Source organism: Bidens hawaiensis, unplaced genomic scaffold (genome assembly GCF_021521415.1).
Source record: "Bidens hawaiensis isolate Kalapana, Puna unplaced genomic scaffold, B.hawaiensis_p1.1 tig00004327_1, whole genome shotgun sequence".
Taxonomy (NCBI): domain Eukaryota; kingdom Viridiplantae; phylum Streptophyta; class Magnoliopsida; order Asterales; family Asteraceae; genus Bidens; species Bidens hawaiensis.
In genome coordinates, this window is record NW_027491261.1 from 1,387,185 (window position 1) to 1,410,647 (window position 23,463).

The following is a 23,463-nucleotide window of genomic DNA, read 5'->3' on the forward strand; positions in this document are numbered from 1 at the left end:
TCTAACGACGCAGGTGCGGAATCCCTGCGTAGGTAGATACGAGTGTAGAGTATATAGAGATCGAACACACAAGCAATAAACCAACCACGTTATATTGATAACAAACACGTGACCCGAGGTCACCGTTACAGACTATGACACGTAACTCGGTTACTGAAAACTGAAACGAAAACCCTAAACGAACAACCTTAAACTGTTTCGTCTGAAACAGTATATAAACACGACAACTTCGCCACAGGCGAAGTTGTCAATAACTTCGCTGATTCAACAAGTTCGCCATAGCGAACTTGTTGACAACTTCGCGCATTACAAAACAAACACAAACAAAACATAATTACATTACAGACTCGATTACAAATGCTAGACTATGAACTACTGACATACATGTACCAACAAGGCCCTAGGAATGATAAATGCATATGAAGTCTAACTGATGATATGTGTTTGAGTGCTTAAATGAATATTCAAACTGTTGAGTGTTTAATTTGTTTTGAATGTGTGAACTTGTGTTTGTTCTTGACTGACAATGCTAGTTGATTACTTGTTTGCTGAATGTGAATTGACTTGTATGATTGCATGTTTATATATGCTTACCTGTTTGTGTGTTGAAAGTTATTGCTTTGAGACTAAGTATGAATCAAATGTTTTGAAAAGATCTTTTTCTTAAAACTGATTCAACTTTGTGTTTGTGTGCTTAACTAACTATCATTCACTCATGGTGAATGTACCTATTTGAAAGACATTAATTGTGTTTAATACGTTCGTGAGTCAAAAAGGATCATTTTTCAAAATACATGCTTGTTTTCAAATATGATATAAATGAAAATTCAAAAGTTTTGTTTTAAAACAAATTAAAGATTTTTGACAATAGCAAATTGTTTTTGGTGATCTCAAAAGAGGATATGATAAGATCATTCAGTTTAAAGCTTTATAGAAACTTAAAGTTTTACAAGGAAATTGTATTCAACCTTGCGGGAAGTGATAGAAAATTGGTTAAAATCAATGAACACATGAATTATAGGCTTAAAAGGCTTTAAGTTTAGTCATTGATATGTATGGTAGCTTTCTATGAGTTTTAGATGCTCTAGTGATATAAACATAATGAACAAGCTAAGTTTGATGTGGATATATATTAAAGATGGAAGTATGTTTCAATATACATCTCTCCGGATGACGGGAAGAAAGGCAATTATCCAATAATACACAAGCCTGCTGGTATTATGGTTAACCCAAAAATTCTTTTAACATGGGGAGAATGTGACAACCGGCAAAATTCAGGTCAATATCCTTACAACTCATTAAAATAAATAAATAAATAAATAAATAAATAATAAAATAATAATAATAATAATAATATAGTAATAATAAATCATTATTATTTATAATAGGGATTTTCATAAGCATGCATGATCATTCATCATTTAGAGGTCGTAAATTCCAAACATGTTCATTATATATATTAGTTAATTATAGGAATTACCGTGTCAGACGTACAAATATCCATCATACACGAAGGTTGGTGATATTATATTTTGACTACTAAAATAACACTTATATATTTTATATACATATATGTAATGACCTTGAATCGCTTCCGGAGCATAATGGCACTTACACGTTATAGACAGATGCAAGTAAACAAACATATATTTCGACTGGATATAAGTGTAAATTAAGATTTACAGTTATTTGTCTCCTTATAATTTCACTTATACCTATACGAGCTTAGTAAACACAAGTTTAACATAAAATATGATCATCTTATTTATACAAAAGTTCCCCCTCATGTGATGCATACAACATACTAGAGGTGTAGGCATGAACACATGCTAGCACAAACCTCAATAATTTTCATTAAGTGGTGATAAAAGCAAATATGTTATCTTTTATTGACCACGAGCCATACCCCAATTAAATTATTATACAAGGATGGAAGGTTGAAAAGTCAAGGATTGGAAAACAAAAGAGAACATCAACCTTCTTTCACTAACCAAACCTATACGATTTACACACACACTTTTCAAGTTGTTGTTATCTAATGTGGAACAAGATTAGGGATCATGCATGCAAACACTTATTACACTAGAATGGAGGTAGAGACAAAACAAAACCATAGGAAAACAACTTTCACTCTTTCACTTTAGTTATGGCTAACCCGTGACCATATCCCTTTCCCATTGTCAACACACACACACACCCATTCATCACACATATATATATATACACATAAAGTTATTATTATATGTATAATGTCACACTATATATAATAAAGTTTAGGAACTAGAAGATAGCATACAATTCACTATCAAAAGCCTACAACCCTCTTTTTCTTTTTCATTTTCTCTATTTGGTCAAGACTTCACCAAACACCCCCTCATTTCGGTTCAACCCTCACCACAACTAAACCATCACATCTCCACCTTCTCATACTCCCTTAATTCTATTTTAACTTCTCAAACAAGCTCTTCCATGACTTAGTTAAGTCTAGAAAGGGTGTTTAAGCTCCAAGAGGAGCCTAGGAGTTGGAGTATTTTACAAGTGCTAGGAGTTGGTTTGGAGTGCTTAAGATAAATCTTCATTTCGTCACTAGAAATCTTCACCTAGCTTGTATAGTGGTATGAACACCATCCTAACCCTTTCTTTACACTAAAAATCTAGTTTAAGTTATGTTAGTTCATCCAAACAAGAATTATACAAGTTAGAAAATTACATTGTTGTTGAAACTACACTAGCTAGTTAGTTGGAACTATAAAATAAGATAGAGATTGATTTGTAGTCTTGAAAACATATATTTTCTTATAAAAACTAGGTATGAAAAATTAATAAAGGAATCGTTAAGTTGGTTAGTTTACAAAAACGTAATCTTTATAATAAAATATTATGTCTAAGAAGCCATATATTTATAGCAAAATATGAAAGTTGAATTTATTTAGTGAAAACACCTTTTCAAGAATATATGTGAATATATTATAAGTCCATATACAATATATTGAAGAGTATACTTATTTATATATTTTCAAACCTAGTTAATTAGTGGAGTTTTTCCAAAAATATATATGAGCAAAATATATATATATATATATATATATATATATATATATATATATATATATATCTTAATAATCACTAATCATATTTTAAAGCCTTTATACACATACATGAGGTTTTTGTCAACGAAAAATTATAAGTTATATTTTTTTTAAAATGAATATATAGCGTTACATGTATTTATCAATATTACTTGGGTCATAAAAATAAGTGTATAAATATATATATATATATATATATATATATATATATATATATATATATATATATATATATATATATATATATATTTATGAAACATGTAAAAATAACTAAACGTATCACCAACGAGTCGTACCATGCCTAGGGCTAGGTTGTTGGACGAACACATAGCATAAACCGACATAACTAATAAGTCGTGCCGACCCTAACACTGGCCCAACTTGTCATAGGACACACTTAGGTCGGATACCGTCAAGAACTTTTGTCATCATTACTCACCGACACCGAGGTGAGTTTCACAACCCCTTTTTACTGTTTTACTATTTTTGGGGTGGAAACATACTTAATCTTTTAATTCGTAATAAATGATCTTTATATAATCATGAGTAACTCGAGGCCCTTAGATCTTCGGATCAATGCATTCTATAATCAATAACTATGGGTTTAGCCGAGGAATATGTGGCTAGTACTATCGGGATTGATCCCCCGCTCATGGTTAGTAGCTCTAACCAACGTGATAATGGGTGTATATATTCTAACTTTATACTGTGGTGTTATGGTAATGGGAAAGCAACAACGGATTTAGGGTTGATTATAGGCTCTTGTGTTATATATTAACTCGTACTCCTTGCAAGTTTACGGAGGATCATGCATTACATTATTCTTATCCCTTACATGTTTCAAATTCTTTATTTGACATAAACGTTTTAACTTTTGGAAACAAATGTTTTATATTGTGTCATTAAACTTGTGTGCTCACCAACATTATGTTGACGTTTTCAAGTATGTTTTTTAGGATGCTAAACAAGTAAGAAGAAGTATTGTGGGTACCAAGCATTGTGTGACATTTGAGCCAAAACAAGGTACACCTCAGTACGTATTTACCGATTAAGCAAATAAACGCCTTTTGCGTAACAAACGAACGATTAATCGAACGGGTCGGGTTATGACCCAGATATCTCGGGGGGGCATCTATAAGTGATATACGATCTATACAAGCTAAAATATTAGAAATATGGTCTTAGTTTGATAGCAAACAAGTTAAACGAAAATATGCTCGTTTAACTACCCACTATAGATTTAAACGCGAAAGATAGTTACAAACCAAGCATTGTATCATCCGATAAGCCGAAAAAGACTTAGTAAACACTTATTTGAAATGTTTTAAGCGATCCATGAAAATATTTTTGATTTTTACAAACATATAGTATGTTTTTATAATTTTACACAAAACTAGCCGAAAAACACTCGTTTTCGCGCTGTTTAACGCACCCGATAAGTTTCTCGCGCCAAAAACCGAACCCGAACTAAATTTGGACGGGGCTTTTCGTATTTGGGCTTGAGAAACCAGATCATTGGGACAAAACAGCCCAACATGGGCCCATAAGGAGTCCCGGCCGCAGCCGCCACCCCACCCCCATTTTTTATAAAACTTATTCCACAAGCTTGATTATTCATTTTAGTTGATAAGAAGTTGAGGTCCAAGTAGCTCTAAACCTGATTTTCCAGAATCCTTCAAACCCTAAGGTAAGGAGCTTAAATAAGTAACTTTTGTACTTGTTTAACCTTAATTAATACCATAAAAACATGTCTTGATTACTAAAAATCATTCCTAACCATGTAAAAATCCCAAAAATGGTCCATAAACATATTTTGATCATACACATGGTAAGGAACCTGTTTTGATAATTTTTTTGGCCATAAACACGGATTAAAGGGTTGAAACGGCGTTTGAACGGTTCAAAAGTTCATTTTTGTGCACTAGCCGAAACCCTATGTTAAAGGGCTGTTATATTGATGAAACCTTCTTGTTTTGTGATATATGATTTGTATATAGCTTGCATAGAAGCACAAGAACTTGAAAACTTGATTAGAAAGTCGGAAACGAGCCAAACCCGCTAAGGTAATGCCGAAACACTCGCTTACGGGCTATTTAGGTTAAGGTTTTGATGTGCATATTATTAGGCTTTGAAATTTTTCAGGGACATCAGGGACCATGTCAATGAGTCCCTGTTCAAATTTGATAATTATTGACCATCCGAGAATATTTGGCGAATTTATTACCGAATTGGGACGTTTGTTTGGGAAAAATAGCTAAAATACTTCAAAAATTATGAAATTTTTCTAGGAACTCAGATTTGATGTATTTTGATCACATATGAATTTTGGGATCATTTGGTGTAGTTTAAAGGTGTTTTGTTTAAATGCGTTCGTGTGAATTTTTATAGCCGAATTTGGGCCGAAAAGAATATCGCACAAGATTTTTACATTCTGTAATTGATACAGGTTGATTTGGGACATGATTTGAGCATTCAGGAATTTTTGTGTGTAGGTTCCCAGCCGGATCTACACGAGATATCGCGTACTACGCAGGTGCGGAATCCCTACGTAAGACGTTACGAGTATAGAAAACAATACGATTAACACACGATAATCAAACACGTTGTATACCAACCTTAAACACGTGATACGAAGATCACTTGATTACAGACTCTCTCTGACTCGAATACACGAAAACTGAATTAATTATTTTAAGCCGTAACAGATGGCTTATATAATCACGACAACTTCGCCTGGCATGTTCAGGCGAAGTTGTCACTAACTTCGCTTGACTAATAAGTTCGCCCATATCAGCGAACTTGTTAGCAACTTCGCTTATACAAAACATATAATATTACAAACGCGATTACAGACACTAGACACTGAACTACTGACATCATGCACCAACAGACTCCCCCTTGGCAGTAGCTTCATCTCTTTAGCTTCAAACACGTGTCTTGTAATCTTCAACCTTGTATCTTCACGCATGCACTCCTTCTCTAACACAAACCGACACAACTCTTTGATATTTCCTCGCTTCGTCTTTCCAAGCAGGAATATAAAAGATTTTCTTCTCATTGAGCACCTGCAGATCAGCTTGCGATAAGTTTACCAAATGCATCGGATCGTAAACTCTTAGTACCTCTTGCTCATCCTCGTCTTCCATCACCGCCTCAGCTGTCTCACAATCTACAAACCACCACTTTAGGTCTTTAAGCACATCCTTGGGCATAAGCTTCATCGGTACTTCTTTCAAACACCGGATCGGTTTATACTTCATGACCATCCAAGGCTTTCCATCAGCTCTCAAACCTCTATCCTTGTCTTCAACAAGTTTTCCCTTTTGTGGCTTCAACAGCTCAAACTTCTTCTCTTTTATACTCTCTTTCCATACAATTTTCCCAATGACTCTAGCCATATTATCATCACTTCGATTGATTAACCCCAATCTGGCTAAGTCTTTCACTTCACATTCCGGCAGTGTATTCAACGATCTTAACATTCTTTTAAAATACTGAACACCGTCATACCTTTTAATCACGAAGAGCCTCAACTGCTCATCATAGATCCAGCATATAATCCCTTTCTTCGCTTCAGCATAGCCTTTAATGTTGTAACTCTTCTTAAACATTGTAGGGACCGCCGGTTTCTTCGTTTTGACGAACCACTGAGCATAGCCTTCCTTCCACCTAGGCTGCTCTTCCCATTCAGACTCATCGCTTCCAATCTGTTCACTCAAACCTGCTTTCTCAACATCTGGTATCTCATGCTCCACATTCTCTTCTACTATCTCTCCCTCTTCTATCTCTGTATCAATCACAATATCTTCTCCAATCTTCTCTATCACATCACTTGGCAATACATCATCATCACCAACCAAAACATCATCCATCTCCTCTACGTCCACCACCACCACATTATCACCACCAGCTGCAGATGTCGACTCCCCCTGAGTTGTGGAAGTTATTTAACTTCTATCGTCCCGACCAAATCAAAGTCTTCAGGTTAACGGCTATCCCGAAGATCCAATGGATCAGCTGGACCGACCACATACTAATATGTGTCCTTCTAACTAAGTATGATCGACTAATTTTCAGCGAAAGAATGAAAACTCATCATAAACCGCCCCGGTCACTTTCAGTCATCTGGTTAATGGCTATCCTCATATTCTACAAGTAGAAATGAGGACCAACATATCCTAAGACATGTCCTTCAAACTGAGGCAACTGACATAGTTCTAAGCGATAGTGACGGTTTTTTTTTTTTTTTTTTTTTTTTTTTTTTTTTTTTTAATCAAAAACACAAAGCATGGTTACTCGGGATTGATCATCCCATTCAGCTCAACAAGGTTTTGAAATCTAGTTTTGTCAAACGCTTTCGTGAATAAGTCAGCGAAATTATCTAACGTATCAACCTTTTCGAGCTCAATCAGCTTCTTCTCAGCACAATCCCGTATAAAATGATGACGTATGTCAATATGTTTAGTTTTACTGTGTTTCACGGGTTTGTTAGTTACTGAGATAGCAGCTGTGTTATCAATGCAAATAGGAGTAAGTGAGAAATTCAGACCATAGTCGCGCAACTGTTGTTGAATCCAAAGAACCTGGGAGCAGCAGTTGGATGCTGCCATGTATTCTGCTTCACAGGTTGAAATTGCGACTGAAGTCTGCTTCTTGCATTGCCACGACACCAATCTGCCACCAAGAAACTGACATCCACCAGTTGTAGACTTCCGACTCTTATTGCACCCTCCATAATCAGAATCTGTGTAAGCGACTAGCTCCAAGTCTCCTCCTCTCGGGTACCACAACCCCAGCTTCGGTTTGCCCTTGAGATACCGCAGTATCCTCTTCGCACCCTTCAAATGAGATTCTTTTGGGTTTGCCTGAAAGCGTGCACAAAGACAAACAGCAAACATTATATCAGGCCTAGAAGCAGTTAAGTACATTAAAGAACCTATAATAGCCCGATATTGGGTTGGGTCCACGTCTGCATCGTTGTCTGAATCAACACCCAATTTGTGATTGACGCAGACTGGAGTATCATATGGAGTGCTGTCCTCCATCTTGAAGCGTTTGAGAACATCATGGACATACTTCGTCTGATGAATGAACATCCCGTCTTTCTTCTGATCAACCTGCAATCCTAAAAAGAAAGTTAGTTCACCCATAGCACTCATTTCAAATCTCTTCTTCATGACGGCCTCAAACTCCTGACACATGGCGACCTTTGATGCAGCAAAGATAATGTCGTCCACGTAGACTTGCACCAGTAGGAAGTCTCTTCCTTTTCTCTTGAAGAACAACGTGCTATCAATCTTACCTCTTTCAAACTCATTCTCAAGCAAGTAATCGGATAATGTTGAGTACCAGGCACGAGGTGCCTGATGTAGTCCATACAGCGCTTTACTTAGCTTGTACACGTGATCGGGAAAGTCAGGGTCAGGAAAACCCGGAGGTTGCTCAACATACACAACCTCGTCGACTTTACCGTTTAGGAACGCGCTCTTCACATCCAACTGAAAAACTTTCATCTCCTTATGAGCAGCAAATGCCAAAAACAGCCGAATGGCTTCCAATCTTGCCACAGGAGCAAATACTTCATTGTAATCAATCCCCTCTTGTTGATTAAAGCCTTTAACAACCAGCCTCGCCTTATTCCTGATAACAACCCCTTTCTCATCTCTCTTACATTTGAAGACCCACTTCGTGCCTATCGCATGCACATTTCTTGGTTTTTCAACCAAATTCCATACTTCCATTTTCTTAAACTGAGCTAACTCTTCTTGCATGGCTTCGACCCACGAGCTGTCCTTAAGAGCCATTTGATAGTTCTTTGGTTCAATCTGGCTGATGAAGCAGGTGTACAAGCACTCGTTGATTATGCCTGATTCTTTAATGTCTGTGTAAACACAGGTGTGCTCATTCAAGCTTTGTCTTGTTTGTACACCGGCGGACGGATCACCTATCACATTCTCCAAAGGATGATCTTTGTGAATTCTCGTAGTCGGAACCGAACTGACATTTAGATTATCTTCCAAGTTCGAAGATAGCTCATCCATGGTTGATTGATGTTGAGAATGAAACGGATTGATGAATTCCTCTTCAGTAGAGGCAGCAGGGGTATTGACAGCATTTGACGAGGAAGGCTGACATTCATCATACTGTGGTTTTTGCACCAAAGTGTCTTCCTCATCGCATATCATCTTCGTAGCAATTCTTTCCTCAGCTTCTGCAAAATCCAGATAAGGTATGTTAAAAGATTTAAAGAGTCTATCATAGTCGAAAACCCCAGCGGGTCCCGTGCTTGGTTTTGGTGATTTGTAACTTGTGATATCAGTGTTACATACCACCTCAACCTTGCTGGTCGATGTATTAAAGACCCGTCTGTTGGGAGTCCCAACAACGTATCCGACTAAGATTCCTTCGTCGGCTACTTCACCAAATTTTGTATTGGTCTTTAATATCGAACACGGGGACCCGAATGGTTCAACACCACTAAAGTTGGGTTTTCTCCCATGCATTAGTTCATAGCAGGTTTTATTTAATCTTTTAACAGTTAACACTCTATTAAGGATATAACAGGCTGTAGCAACAGCTGCAGCCCAGAACACCACGGGAAGTTTCGAATCAGCCAGCATGGTCCTGGCTCCTTCAATCAAAGTCCTGTTCTTCCTCTCAGCCACTCAATTTTGTTGCGGAGTATACGGTGCACTGTATTGGTGTTTAATCCCCTTCTGTAGGCAGAAGATCTCCATCTGATAATTCTTGAACTCAGTCCCATTGTCACTCCTGATGTATTTAACTCTTTTTCCCATAATGTTCTCAACTTTGGTAATCAAATTTATTACCATCTGAACAGTTTCATCCTTCGACTTCAGGAAATATACCCACTAGTATCGAGAAAAATCATCAGTAATCACCAAGCAGTACGATGTTCCCCTTAGACTTTTTACATTCACGGGACCGAAGAGATCCATGTAAAGTAATTCTAGGGTACTGACTATTGAGTTGACCTTCTTGGTGTGATGGGATTTCTTGTGTTGCTTTCCCTTCTTGCATGATAAGCATTTGTCTTCGAAGTTGAAAATCTTCAAGGGAACTCCCAACACAAGCCCATTTTTGACAAGGTAGTTCATCTTACGAAGATGAATGTGCCCCATTCTCCTATGTCATAATTCGGACTCTGATTCAGTCGCTTTCGACAAAAGACACGATTCTTCAGTGGCCATTTCAGTAGACCTCATATCCATGATATACGTATTCTTCACTCTCGGAGCCTTCATAACAATCCAGTCCTCTGGTATCTTAAAACCAAGATACAACACTATCGCCTCATTCTTCGTGAAATGCACGGTATAATCCTTATCACAGATATGCGAAACACTCAGCAGATTGTGCTTCAGTTCTTCAACAAAGTTAACTTTCTCTAGCGTCATCTTCCCGTTAGTCACAGTCCCAATTCCTGTGTTCTTTCCACCGCTCTCTCCTGCGAAACTCACTCTACCACCTTGAACAGGTTTCCAGTCTTGTAACAATTTCTTGTTACCCGTCATGTGCCGGGAACAGCCGCTATCCACAACCCATTGATTGTTGGCAGCCCTGTTCAACTGTTCCTGCACGATTAAAGCAGATTATTAGAATCTTGGGACCCAAGACCTCTTGGTCTTGGGTCGATACATCCCGTACCTTGGCTGTCCAAAGTTAGTATTATAATCATTTCTGTGAGTCCTAACAGGATACCTTCTTGTGGATTGTCTATGAGGCCATCCAAACCGTCTTGAATTAAATGAATTATTAGTTATGGTTTGGGTGTTACCAGTGAAAAACTGAGATCTATTTCTTTGAAAACCTGGATTAGTCCATTTTCTGAAATTCGATGGGTTTTCAGTTTTATCATTAAATTGATTACTGTTAGCTTTTTTCTCAGATTTTAAAGGCCTCACACCTCTGAATTTTTGCTTCAGAGGGCAATCAGCAACAAGATGTCCTTGTTGATTACATCTAAAACAACACATGTTTTCAACTTTCTTATCAAAAGTTGTCTTAGATGTTGAGGCCGTATTACTGCCCGTTTGTCTCACATATGGTGGGACATACAGGTTTAGTGGAGACTTCTTTTAAGATGTTTTCTTTTTCTCTCCACTTTTTGGTAACACTTCCTCTTGATTTGTCTCACACGACTCAGAAGACTTGTCCGAGTTAGATGAGACAGGACTCGGAGCAGAAATTTTAACACTTGCAACAGGCTTACTAACTTCTGGTTTTTTTAGCAGTAATTGGAACTGGAACTGTCTGACCATAGTCAACATCGACAGATTTCTGATTACTAGGGTTAAAAGTGTAATTATGATTGAAAGGTGGTGGAACTTCATGATAACCAATTCCTCCCCTTTTTGGAGACCCTTGATCACTAACGAGGTGATCAAGTATAGCGGAGGAATTTTTGAATTGTTCAAGTTTCCTGTTAAGTTCCACCACTTTTACCTGGTGATCAGCTATCTGTTTTTCCCTCTCAGCTATTAGTTTGGTTTTTCTCTTCTAGAACTTCATAGCTAAGATCAATCATGTTAATTTTTTCAGCAAGCTTTGCTTTAAGACTTTTAATATCTGTTTCACTAGCTTTAATTTTTACTTTGTAACTATTTTCTCTAGCTTTAGTGAAATGATGATCTTCTTTTAAAGTTTTATATTGCGCATCCAAACTAACAAACTGATCAGTTAGAGTTGTCAGTTGTTCAGACAGAAGTTCACACTTAGTACAAGGGAGTTCGGTACTTACCTCGGAGAGCTGGTCTGCTACATCTGCCATGTACGCTTCATTTTCGTCAGTTCCCTTCTCACTATCTGCATTTTCGATGTTTGCCAAGTTGGCCTGTTCAAATACTTCTTCAACATGCAGATTCCAGTTGTACTCTTCATTCTGTCTGGAAATCATGGCTCTATAGTCATTACCACTACCACTTTGCTGTGTAGATCTATTCTGACTGCGTTCTACACGTTCATTCTTGCATTCTTTTGCAAAGTGGCCATTCTGCTGACAGTTGTAGCAGCGAACCTTAGACTTATCAAACCCTGGCCTCTCTCCGACAAACTTCCTGCCAGTCTTCTTCATGAACCTCTTTACCCTTCTCACTATCATGGCCATCTGCCACTGCAGATCCATCTCCTCCAGATCATCAGCATCGATCTGGTCATAATCTTCATCCAAAACTGCAGGATCAACGATCTTACCCTGAATGTAGTTCTCATACGAAGCAATAAAAGATGCATAGAGAGCAAACTGCTGTTCAGCAGATTTGACACTCATGGGCATCTTCGAGTAGTTATTGTTTGAAACACTTGGGGAATAACTACTCTTGGTCGCTTGAGGTTGAGAAGCATTTGACCCTCCAGCTACATAGCATACATCACCGTTCATATTGAGAGATACATGTCCCTCATGTGTTGAGCTCGCGCCTGACTCTCTCTTAGAGTAATAAGCAGATGATTCCGTTTTCGAACTTGATCCGGAGTTAACCTTTGCCCCATACATACCCGGATCTTGAACCTGATCGGTAGGTGTCTCCTTTCGTACCATGTTCAGTTCAAACGTTCTCAGCTTGTTAACTGCTGTCTCAAGGTCATAGTCAGCAAAGTCTTTATCTTCTCTCATCAACACAGTATACATCTCCCATTTTGGTGGGAGAGCATCAAGAAGCTTCTCAACAATCTCATCTTCTTTGTATGCAATTGAATAGTTGCTGAGTTAAGTCATCAGATGATAATATCTGGTGATGATATCATCAAGTGATTCGTTTTTCAGATACTTGAAGACCGAGAATTGGGTTTTTAGAAGTTTAATCTTCGAAGCACGAATTCCCACATTGCCCTCAAAACGGTTTTCAAGAGCTTCCCAAAGCTCTCTAGCAGTCTTATACTTTCGGAATGTGTGAAGTATCTCTTTTGGAAGAGCCATTGTAATTGCTGCATGAGCTTTACTTTCTGCCTCATACATCTTCTTCTCTTCATCTTCCATCTCTTTGTACTTCTTGATCTGATCACGACCTTCATACTCAGTAGTAGGTGGAATGTAACCATCTTGTATACACACCCACATCTTGGCATCTTGATACTTGACATATTGTTCAAAACGATCTTTCCACGCTACATAATCCGTTTTCTTAAGCATCTTGGGTGCCTTTGTAGCTGAACCTGCTTCTACTTCCATCTTTACTAGTTCAGTAATGTTTATCGAAGACATCTTTCTCTAAACTCAAAGAAATCCGAAAATAAATATTTTATTTTCAAACAGCACTGTTGGCGAAGTTGTGGATAACTTCGCTTAAAGCTTAACTTCGCGTGAATTTGTAACGTCGCTCAATTTCTTAAATTTGCTTAAGTTGAGCGAACTTGGGAGGTAGGCGAAGTTGAAGGTAACTTCGCTTGAGGTAAGCGAACTTGAAGAGGTAGGCGAAGTTGTGGATAACTTCGCTTAACCTTATATCTTCGCCGAAACCCTAGTAACAGTGACGGCAACTTCGCCTGATGAACACGAAGTTTCTGCAGATTAGATTTCTGGGTTTTTCGAGGTTTGTGAAGGTGTTATGGGTTGTTTAAGCTTGTAGGAGATGAGAATGACACAAAAACTCAGAAAACTCGTCCAGCGAATAGTCGAACGGAACGATTTCTATACCCGCGTGATAATCCCGAACCACACAATCGAGCAAAAGCTCTGATACCAATTGTAGGTTCCCAGCCGGATCTACACGAGATATCGCGTACTACGCAGGTGCGGAATCCCTACGTAAGACGTTACGAGTATAGAAAACAATACGATTAACACACGATAATCAAACACGTTGTATACCAACCTTAAACACGTGATACGAAGATCACTTGATTACAGACTCTCTCTGACTCGAATACACGAAAACAGAATTAATTATTTTAAGCCGTAACAGATGGCTTATATAATCACGACAACTTCGCCTGGCATGTTCAGGCGAAGTTGTCATTAACTTCGCTTGACTAACAAGTTCGCCCATATCAGCGAACTTGTTAGCAACTTCGCTTATACAAAACATAAAATATTACAAACGCGATTACAGACACTAAACACTGAACTACTGACATCATGCACCAACATTGTGGAATTTTTGGAAATTTTTTGGGGTAAACGGACGATTTTCATACGAAATATAGCTGATAAAATGAATTTTTATAAATTAATAAATCAGTAAATAATTCCAGAAATATTTTTATAAAAATCTACATATTTTAATTTATAAGTGGTTAAATTTTCATAACTTAATGATTAACAGTTAATTAGTTATGCGAATTTAAAGATTAAACAAATTCAATTATTATAAAAACCGGCAAGTTCGCGACTAACGAACCTGCGGGAATATCAAAACACCAAGAGTGATCAAAAATCATATTTTTTGGACTAATTAAGTAAAAACGAACTTTTCTATGAAAAACCTGGACAATCCGGATGGATTGTGCGTGTTTCTTCTTAAATCAAACTGAATACGGAAACGGGCCCCGTGGCTAATTCGGGACCCCACTATGTGATCTTTCTTTATAACCTAATAATTTTATTAATCAATACATTTACCCAAGCTTATTTTCCCATAACTGTTTTCTGAACGTGTAAACGAACAACTTGGCCCAGCTGAGAAAATGGGAATCTGAGCCAAGTTCAGTTCTAAGTATTAGACATTGAACAACATCACAACCTAAACCTATTGCCACTTTCTGGGCGTTCTAGCTACACCCAGATTAGTTATACAGCCCTGTTTAGTATTGAGATTATAATAATATTAAAATATTAATATTATTATAATATTGATTATAGGAACTACTGATAGCGGACTGAACGAACCACGAGCTGATACAATACTGATTATCTACTAAACAGTGAGTTTCATGACCCCACTCTTTAAACAGTTTTATGAACTTTTGGGGTGAAAAGCATGTTTGATTACATATACATACCTGAAACATGTATTGATGTGAATTATCTAAATGCTAACACACGAAAGTCCCCAATAACACAATGATTAATTCGAGCCGGTGGCTTGTGAATAGTACTATTGGTTTGACAAACCCAAACGGAGCCGGCATGTATTGAGACTTTACCCCGTTTGCACATGACCATAATTATACAACACGCTATGTAGTGTTAGACATAGCTACTTGGGGCATGTTGTGCGTGGAAAGGGGCTACAGTGGTTGATTAAGCGTGGGAAATGGATGCACACAGCACATAAAGTCAAGGCTTCACTGTAGCTTAGCATAATTACATCATTTACATACATACATACTTATTTCATGATTACAAGTGTTGACTTGTGAATACTCATTACTGTTTTCTTGAAACTCGTGAAACTCACCAACTCTAGTAGTTGACCCGTTTTAAACTGCTTTTCAGGTGTACCTAAATCGGAATGATTTGGTGATCTGTTACTTGCTCAAGATGTGTGATTGATGCTATGTGAATAGAGGCAAGGGTGTTAGTAGTAAGATCGTATCTTGAAACTCGTGAAACTCACCAACTCTAGTAGTTGAACCGTTTTAAACTACTTTTTAGGTGTACCTTAATCGGAATGATTTGGTGATCTGTTATTTGCTCAAGATGTGTGATTGATGCTATGTGAATAGAGGCAAGGGTGTTAGTAGTAAGATCGTATAGTTAACGAATTAATTTGGTTTGTATCACCTAGACTGTTAAACAATGATAGAACAAAGAAATGTAATATATTGTAAATTAGTTTGTAATGTTTCTTTATAAACAATGTGTTGATACCAGAGGTGTCTGTTAAATTCCCGTTTTACGCTTCCGCATTATGCTAGTCGGGGTGTGACACATTGCATGTTGGATCACCTATTTTGGAGGATTTTTGTCTATAACTTAACTTGTTTTTAAGTCATCGACTTGGAAATCCTATAACTAAGTCATGTTTTGAAATACTTTCAAACCTTTTATCTTGTAAAATAATTAAACTATTTTGAATGTGATGTTTTCTTTAATCAATAGCTTGGATTATCCACGATTCGTCGCACGCTCGCGTTTCCGCCAAGGCGGGGTGTGACAATTCAGTTCAAAGCTTTATAGAAGCTTAAAGTTTTACAAGGAAATTGTATTCAATGTTGTGGAAAGTGATAGAAAATTGGTTAAAATCAATGATATGTATGGTAGCTTTCTATGAGTTTTAGATGATCTAGTGATATAAACATAATGAACAAGCTAAGTTTTATGTGGATATACATTTAAAGATGGAAGTACGTTTCAATATACATCTCTCCGGATGACGGGCAGAAAGGTAATTATCCAGTAATACACAAGCCTGCTGGTGTTATGGTTAACCCAAAAATTTGTTTTTCAATGATATGAACAGGTAAGCAAGTTAATAAGTATATATAAATATGTATATAGTTAAAAATAAAAAAATAGCTATCTAAATACTTTTAAATTTTGAAAAACAAATAGACTTAAAGGGGCCTCAAGGAACTACAAAGGTAGGGCATTTAAATAAGTCCTAAACACCTTGAATGTAAGGCTTGTAAGTTCGGATGACATGAAAGTCCAACGTTCAACCTTAAAGTCTGTGCTTTTAAATAATGTTCTTTTCAAATATCCAAAATATTTTTGATCATACATCAGGGGGATGGAGTCAAATTGGGGTGACTTGGAGAAAGCTAAATAATCCTTGATAAGAGATATGGGAAAGCTTAAATCCAAAGTGGGGTTCTTTCATTACTTGTGCATTAATTGAACCTTAATCATATCACAAAAGAAGTGATAATCATGCTAAGTTCTAATGTCTGCTATCAACCTGACTTAAAATAAGGCTGACCATGAATTGTTGAGAATGGATTTAATCAATATGATCCCAAGTTGAGATCTTTCCTTAAAGGAAATATGTTTTGAAAAGCAAAGAACTGAAATTTGATCACTTTTTTACCTTAAACTTATGCTTAAGTTAGTTTAGAGTTTGAATGATACATTTTTGATGATTTGAGTGAAAGTTTTTGAGTGGATATGCCTAAACTGATAGGCATCTGAGTATTTTGCTCTATCAGCAAGTTTTGAAATATTTTAAGTGTTTCGAGCATGATTTTATGCTTGAGCAGTTGATTTTTGCTTTATGAGCATGAATTTGCGAAGTGAAAATTTTTCTAAATGTTTCGAGCATAATTCTACGCTTGAACAGTGTTTTTTGCTCTACGAGCATGAATTGGTGAAGTGAAAGTTTCTAAGTGTTTCGAGCATGATTCTATGCTTGAACTATGATTTGTGCTCTACGAGTATAAGAATGTGAATGAAAATTATTCTAAGTATTTTCGAGTACAGTTGTATCTTTGGTGTGTGTTCAAGTCGTTTGAGTGACTGATATCTTTTCCAAGTATTTCGAGCACTTATCATGTTTGCTACAGGGAACGAGCACAGTGATAAGTTATTCGAGCAGTGTATGAAATTTGATGTGATGAAATGGTCTAAGTGTTTTCAAGCATGCATTTATGTCAAGTATGAATTCACTTTATGTGACTTAATAATGCATTATTTTTGTGCATTCGAGCATACTGATAATCCAATTGAAAAGATGTGTGTTAAGTGTTTACATTGTTACTATTCAAGTATGATCTCTCTCACGAGCATACTTGAATAATTTATGAATTCCTTGTGAGGTGATTTTTGGTTAAGGTAAAGATTCGAGCACATGTTGATCTCGAGTATAGGTTTGAAATGATCAAAAGATTACTTAATCTATTTAAGTTTTCGTTCGAGTAGACTTGGCTTTTAAGCAAACTACTAAATGAATAATATTCATACCTAACCAAATTTCAAGTGATTTTGATCGAGCACATTTTGAAAAGGATTTTCAAGCATGCTAGGAGACAATTGTCTATGGCAGTTTGCTCGAGAAGAATAAGTAATTAATTTTAATTAAAAAGGTATCTTGCTTGTACTAAACGACAAACTAGGGTTTTACACCTCAAGCGTTAAGAGGGGGACTTAGAAATTTTCCAAACACTTTTTCCCTCCTTCATCAATTTACTCTCTACTCGTGTCTCCTAATCGATCTTTGCTTGCTCAATATCACAATCGTTTATAGCCATTATCTCTGATTTTAACTTGGTAAGAAATCGATAACTAATTTCCGTTGACCGATGGTTGGAATTAGGGTTTCTGTTGTTCATCTTACTAATCGATTCACTTATTTGTGCAGGTTTGCAAATTGTCAAGGAACAGGTTATTTGTAACGCTCGTTAATTTCTTTTAAAGTTATTTAAAGCATGTAAAGTATGTACATCTCTCGGGATTTACCCAGCATTCCTCGAAGACCCTCTCGTCATCCTGGCATGTTAAATTAATTTACTTTTCCTACAACTTGCCACATCTATCCAACTCAAGGGGAGAGTGTAACATTTTATATTATAATCAAAAACCCTTTTCCCTCTTTCTTCCCTAATCCCGATCGGACCAAAGGCAGACCCAAGCACCCCCGTTTTTCTTTTTTTTGCAGCCAAGTGAAGGTGTAAAACTCCAATTAAAGGTTATACCTGCATCCCTACAAGTCTTTTACACCTTAATTGGTCATTATATCTCGCGTATTGATCGTTAAATCGCTTGTTTTAGGCTTACCGGGTGGCTATGCAATTGATCAATATCGGGGCTGTTATGGTTGAGGTTTTGCACCAAAATCTTCCTAGCTATGTCCCATATAACATACTTTAAAATCATGTGCATTGGTGTTCGTTTGATTGGTCAACTAGTTGTAGCTTGAAAGCTAGTATTCGGTCGACTAGTTTCTAAATTGTGATGTCTAGCGCGTTGTTTGAGGGAAATTAACAACTAGTTCGAATGTTGTAGCCTCGGTATAATTTGTTGGCTGTAAGAAACTGATTTTTAAAGGTATTGGGACTGAATTGGTTGTCGGTTACTCAAACGGGTCGTACAACGCGTATTTGCGTTTATTGAATGGTTGATGCGTTGTGCTTGCGAGTTACTGACCCATTCAACTCGTGTAGCATCGTGTGGACTTGTTGGCTGTGAATTTATCAAATTGGGTACACACGGGGTTGAGTTGGATGCTAAGTGCCTAAACAACTCTTAAACGAGCGTATTAGTCTCACCTAGTGCTTTCGAGGGGTAATTTGGGAATTCTTTGTTCTCGGGAGTAACTATGGGTCATTTTGGTAAATATAAGGCCGTGGAGGCTGTTTTAATTGAACTTGATGTGGTCGAGGCTTTAGGTAACTCGAACCATGTTAGAACGTCTTGTAGGATAAATGAGTCCTTTCGGTATCGTTAGTAATGATTGTATGTAAACCGACAGGCGTTTAAGTTGTGGGGATACTTAGGGGTTCTCTAGCTCGTGGTGATTTCGTGCCTTCTGTTAGGTGAGTTCATGATGCCATTTTTACTCTTTTCAAGTTTTGGGCTAGCATACACACCCAACTGATTTTACGTGATGAACCGTTTAAACGATTTCCTATAGGCTTGTTTGTATTATGGTATGTTTGGGAGGTCAATTATGTATGTATACACATGTGTTACCTTATGGCCCATAGGCTTACTTGTATTATGGTACATCTTGGGATGTTATGTATGTATGTTTACACATGTGTTACCATATGGCCTATGATTAGGGATGTCATTAGTGACTAAGGATGGCTTACTTGTAGTATGGTATATTTTGGAATAATATTTATACGTATGTTTATACATGTGTTATTGTATAGCCAACGATTGGCGATGTTAATTAGTCGTTATCGACTAAGTATGTTTGTGCATGCCTACTTTGTGTTTGCATATGTTGGATGGAATGTTACGTGTTTGGGTTGTACGTGTGCTCGACCCTGATGTTATTTAGTAGTTATTGACTAAGGATGTTTTCGTATGCCTACATTGTGTCTGCATACGTTGGATTGAATGATACGTGTTTGGGTTGTACGTGTGCTCGACCCGGATGTTATTACTTGGATGCTATGAATAGAGATATAATTATATAGATATATAAGTATGACTACTTACCGTTTATTATGGCCTAACCGTTTATATCCCATTTTTTATTTAAAATTCCTGGAATAATTTATACAGATGTCAATTATTAAAAACATGAACTCATTCAGCTCAAGCTGACTTTGTGTGTATGTTAGTGTGAGTTTTCAGGTTACGAGGAGGATGCTTACCGCTTGGACGTGCTCGAGGCTACTTGGACGGTTGAAGGCATGTCTAGTCGAAAAGTTTCATTAATGAACATTGTTCTTTTCAATTATTACTAAATACATTTAAATTTGGTTTTGGACATAATTCCCGGGATTTGGGAACTTGTTTTAGTAATTATGATTTTTTTACTGATTTATACTCTGAACTAGTTTTTGAAACGAAATGAACGGTCTTGAGTTTAAGAATTTTGTAAGTTTATTGTATGATTACCAACTGTAGGATTCCCGGGATTCGGGGTCTTACAAGTTGGTATCAGAGCCATGGTTCGAGGGATCCGAGCATTCCCGAATGCTTGGACTCGAACTCTAGAAGAAACGACTAGAAATGCCAACCGCGAGTAGGTGCACGCCAAGAGGTAAATTTTAATTATGTAGTCATTCTTACAAGTTTAAGATGTCATTTCGTGATTAATTGCTTATGTGTAAGATGGGATGCTGATATGGTTAGGGACAGAGGGTGCTTAGGATGGCCGGGTAAAGTAAACAATTAATAACACTTGATCAACGTTATTAGCAGTTTACCGTTACCTTCCATGTTCTAAATACTACCCGTGTCTGACTATGTTAGGGGTCCGTCTTTGTAGGGATAGGATATGACTAACTCTCGTGTCGTTAGCGTTAAAGTTCATCTCATTCCTTAAATTCTCCTATTCATTTCCCATCCTCTCGAACGCTTTGCTCGTAACTGTTTAGCTGAGGCGTAGCATGCTGTCACTCTGGATTCCTTTGTACTTGACAGCTTAAAATCCTCGCTCCTTCAAGAATGTATGTGTAACTGCTTAGCTAAGTAGCAGTGTAATGTTATTCCTGGTACCTTTTCACTTGATGAATCACAGGCTTCGGTCTTATTTGATTCGAGTGCCAAGAGAAGTTTGGTGTCTACCACTTTTGTTCCATGTTGAATGAATCACCTGAGCGTGTAGTTGATGTATTTGAAGTTGAGGTCGCCATAGGAAAGTCTGTTTCCGTGTCTAGGGCTATTCAGGGTTGTTCCATCGAGCTGTCTGGGTATAGATTTCTGGTGCAGCTATATTTGATGCCGCTGGGCCTTTTCGACGTGGTTCTTGGGGTGGATTGGCTCGCTAGTGTCGATGCTTAGATTATTTGTGGTCAGGAACTGGTACGTCTTAGGGCCCCGGATTGGACCCAAATTACGGTCTTCGGAGATAGGAATGGTGCGACACCACATATCATATCATATCCATGCTTAAGGTGGGAAAACTCATGCAGCGAGGTTGCGGGGCGTATCTTGAGTATGCTATAGATGTAAAACTCGAAGTGGCTACTGTCGGCAATGTTCCTATTGTTCGGGATTACTCGGACGTATTTCCAGATGATTTTTCAGATGTGCTGCTGGAACGCGAGGTTGAGTTCCAGATTGACCTTATGCCTGGTGCAAAACCCGTTGCTCGAGCCCCTTACCGTCTAGCATCAAACGAAATGGAAGAACTTATGGCTCAATTGGAAGACTTGGTCGACAAGGGCTACGTTCGACCGAGCATCCCACCTTGGGGTGCCCCGGTTCTGTTCGTCAAGAAGAAGGACGGTAGCATGCGGATGTGTATCGACTACCGTGAATTGAATAAACTCACCATGAAAAAAAAATCGGTACCCTCTACCTAGGACCGACGACTTATTTGACCAGCTCCAAGGAGCTAGTTGGTTCTCGAAGACGATCTTAGGTTCGGTTATCATCAATTGAAAATTCGTGAGGAAGATATCCCTAAGACTGCCTTCCACACTCGTTATGGACATTATGAATTTCTCGTGATATCTTTTGGTTTGACCAATGCACCGGCTGCGTTCATGGATCTTATGAACTGGGTGTCTGGCCGATTCTTGATCGTTCTGTTATTGTGTTCATCGACGACATACCTGTGTTTTCCAAAAGTGAATCCGATCACACCGGTCATCTCACGGAAGTTTTGGAAGCTCAGCGAAAGAATAAATTGTACGCAAAATTTTCAAAGTGTTCTTTTTGGTTATGCGAGGTTCAGTTCTTGGGTCATGTTATTAACCCGAGCGGTATTTTGGTTGACCCTACAAAGGTGGAAGCCGTAAACAATTAGGAATCTCCTAAGTCTCTGTCCGAAATTCGTAGTTTTCTGGGCTTGGCGGGGTATTATCGCTGCTTAGTTCCTGACATTTCGAAAATCGCTTCATCGTTGACCAAGTTGACTAATAAGAGCGTTAAGTTTGTGTGGGGTTCTGAGCAGGAGGAGGCTTTTCTCGAATTAAAGAGCAGGTTGACGCATGCTCCGATTTTAGCTTTACCCGATGGCACTGACGATCTGGTTGTTTATTCTGATGCCTCTTATCAGGGACTTGGGTGTGTTTTGATGCAGCGGAGCCGAGTCATAGCATATGCCTCACGGCAGTTAAAGCCTCATGAGGCGAATTACCCTACTCACGATCTGGATCTGGCGGCGGTTATGTTTGCGCTTAAGTTGTGGAGACATTATTTGTACGATGTCCCCTGTGTTATCTATACCGATCATAAGAGCTTAAAGTATTTTTTTTGAACAAAAGGAACTGAATATGCGTCAGCGTCGGTGGCTGGAGTTGATTAAGGATTATGATTTGGAGATTATATACCATCCCGGTAAGGCTATCGTGGTAGCCGATGTGTTGAGCCGGAAGGAGAGACCGAAACCTATTCGCGTGAAATCTTACCAGTTTATTCTCAAGCCCGATATTTTGAAATAGATAGCCAATGTTCAGAATGAAGCTTTGCAGGTGGAATGGATTATGTCAGAACGTATTTCGGTTTAGGAAAAATTGTTGAAAGACGTCGGTGACGGAGTGAAGTATAAGGACGGTCGTTTATGGGTACCCAGGTATGGGGGATTCAGGAGTAAGATATTGGATGAAGCACACAAGTCGCGCGATTCCATTCATCCGGGCGCGACCAAGATGTACCAAGACCTGAAGAAGAATTATTGGTGGCCTGCGATGATGTATGAGGTGGCTCGGTACGTGAGTAAGTGTTTAACATGTCTACAAGTTAAGGCCGAGCACCAGAAACCTTTCGGGAAACTTCAACCTTTGGAAATACTTGATTGGAAGTGGGAGTATCTTACGATGGATTTTGTGACTAAACTGCCTCGTACTCCTAGGGGTAGCTATGACACCATTTGGGTAATCGTGGATAGATTGACTAATAGCGCTCACTTCTTGC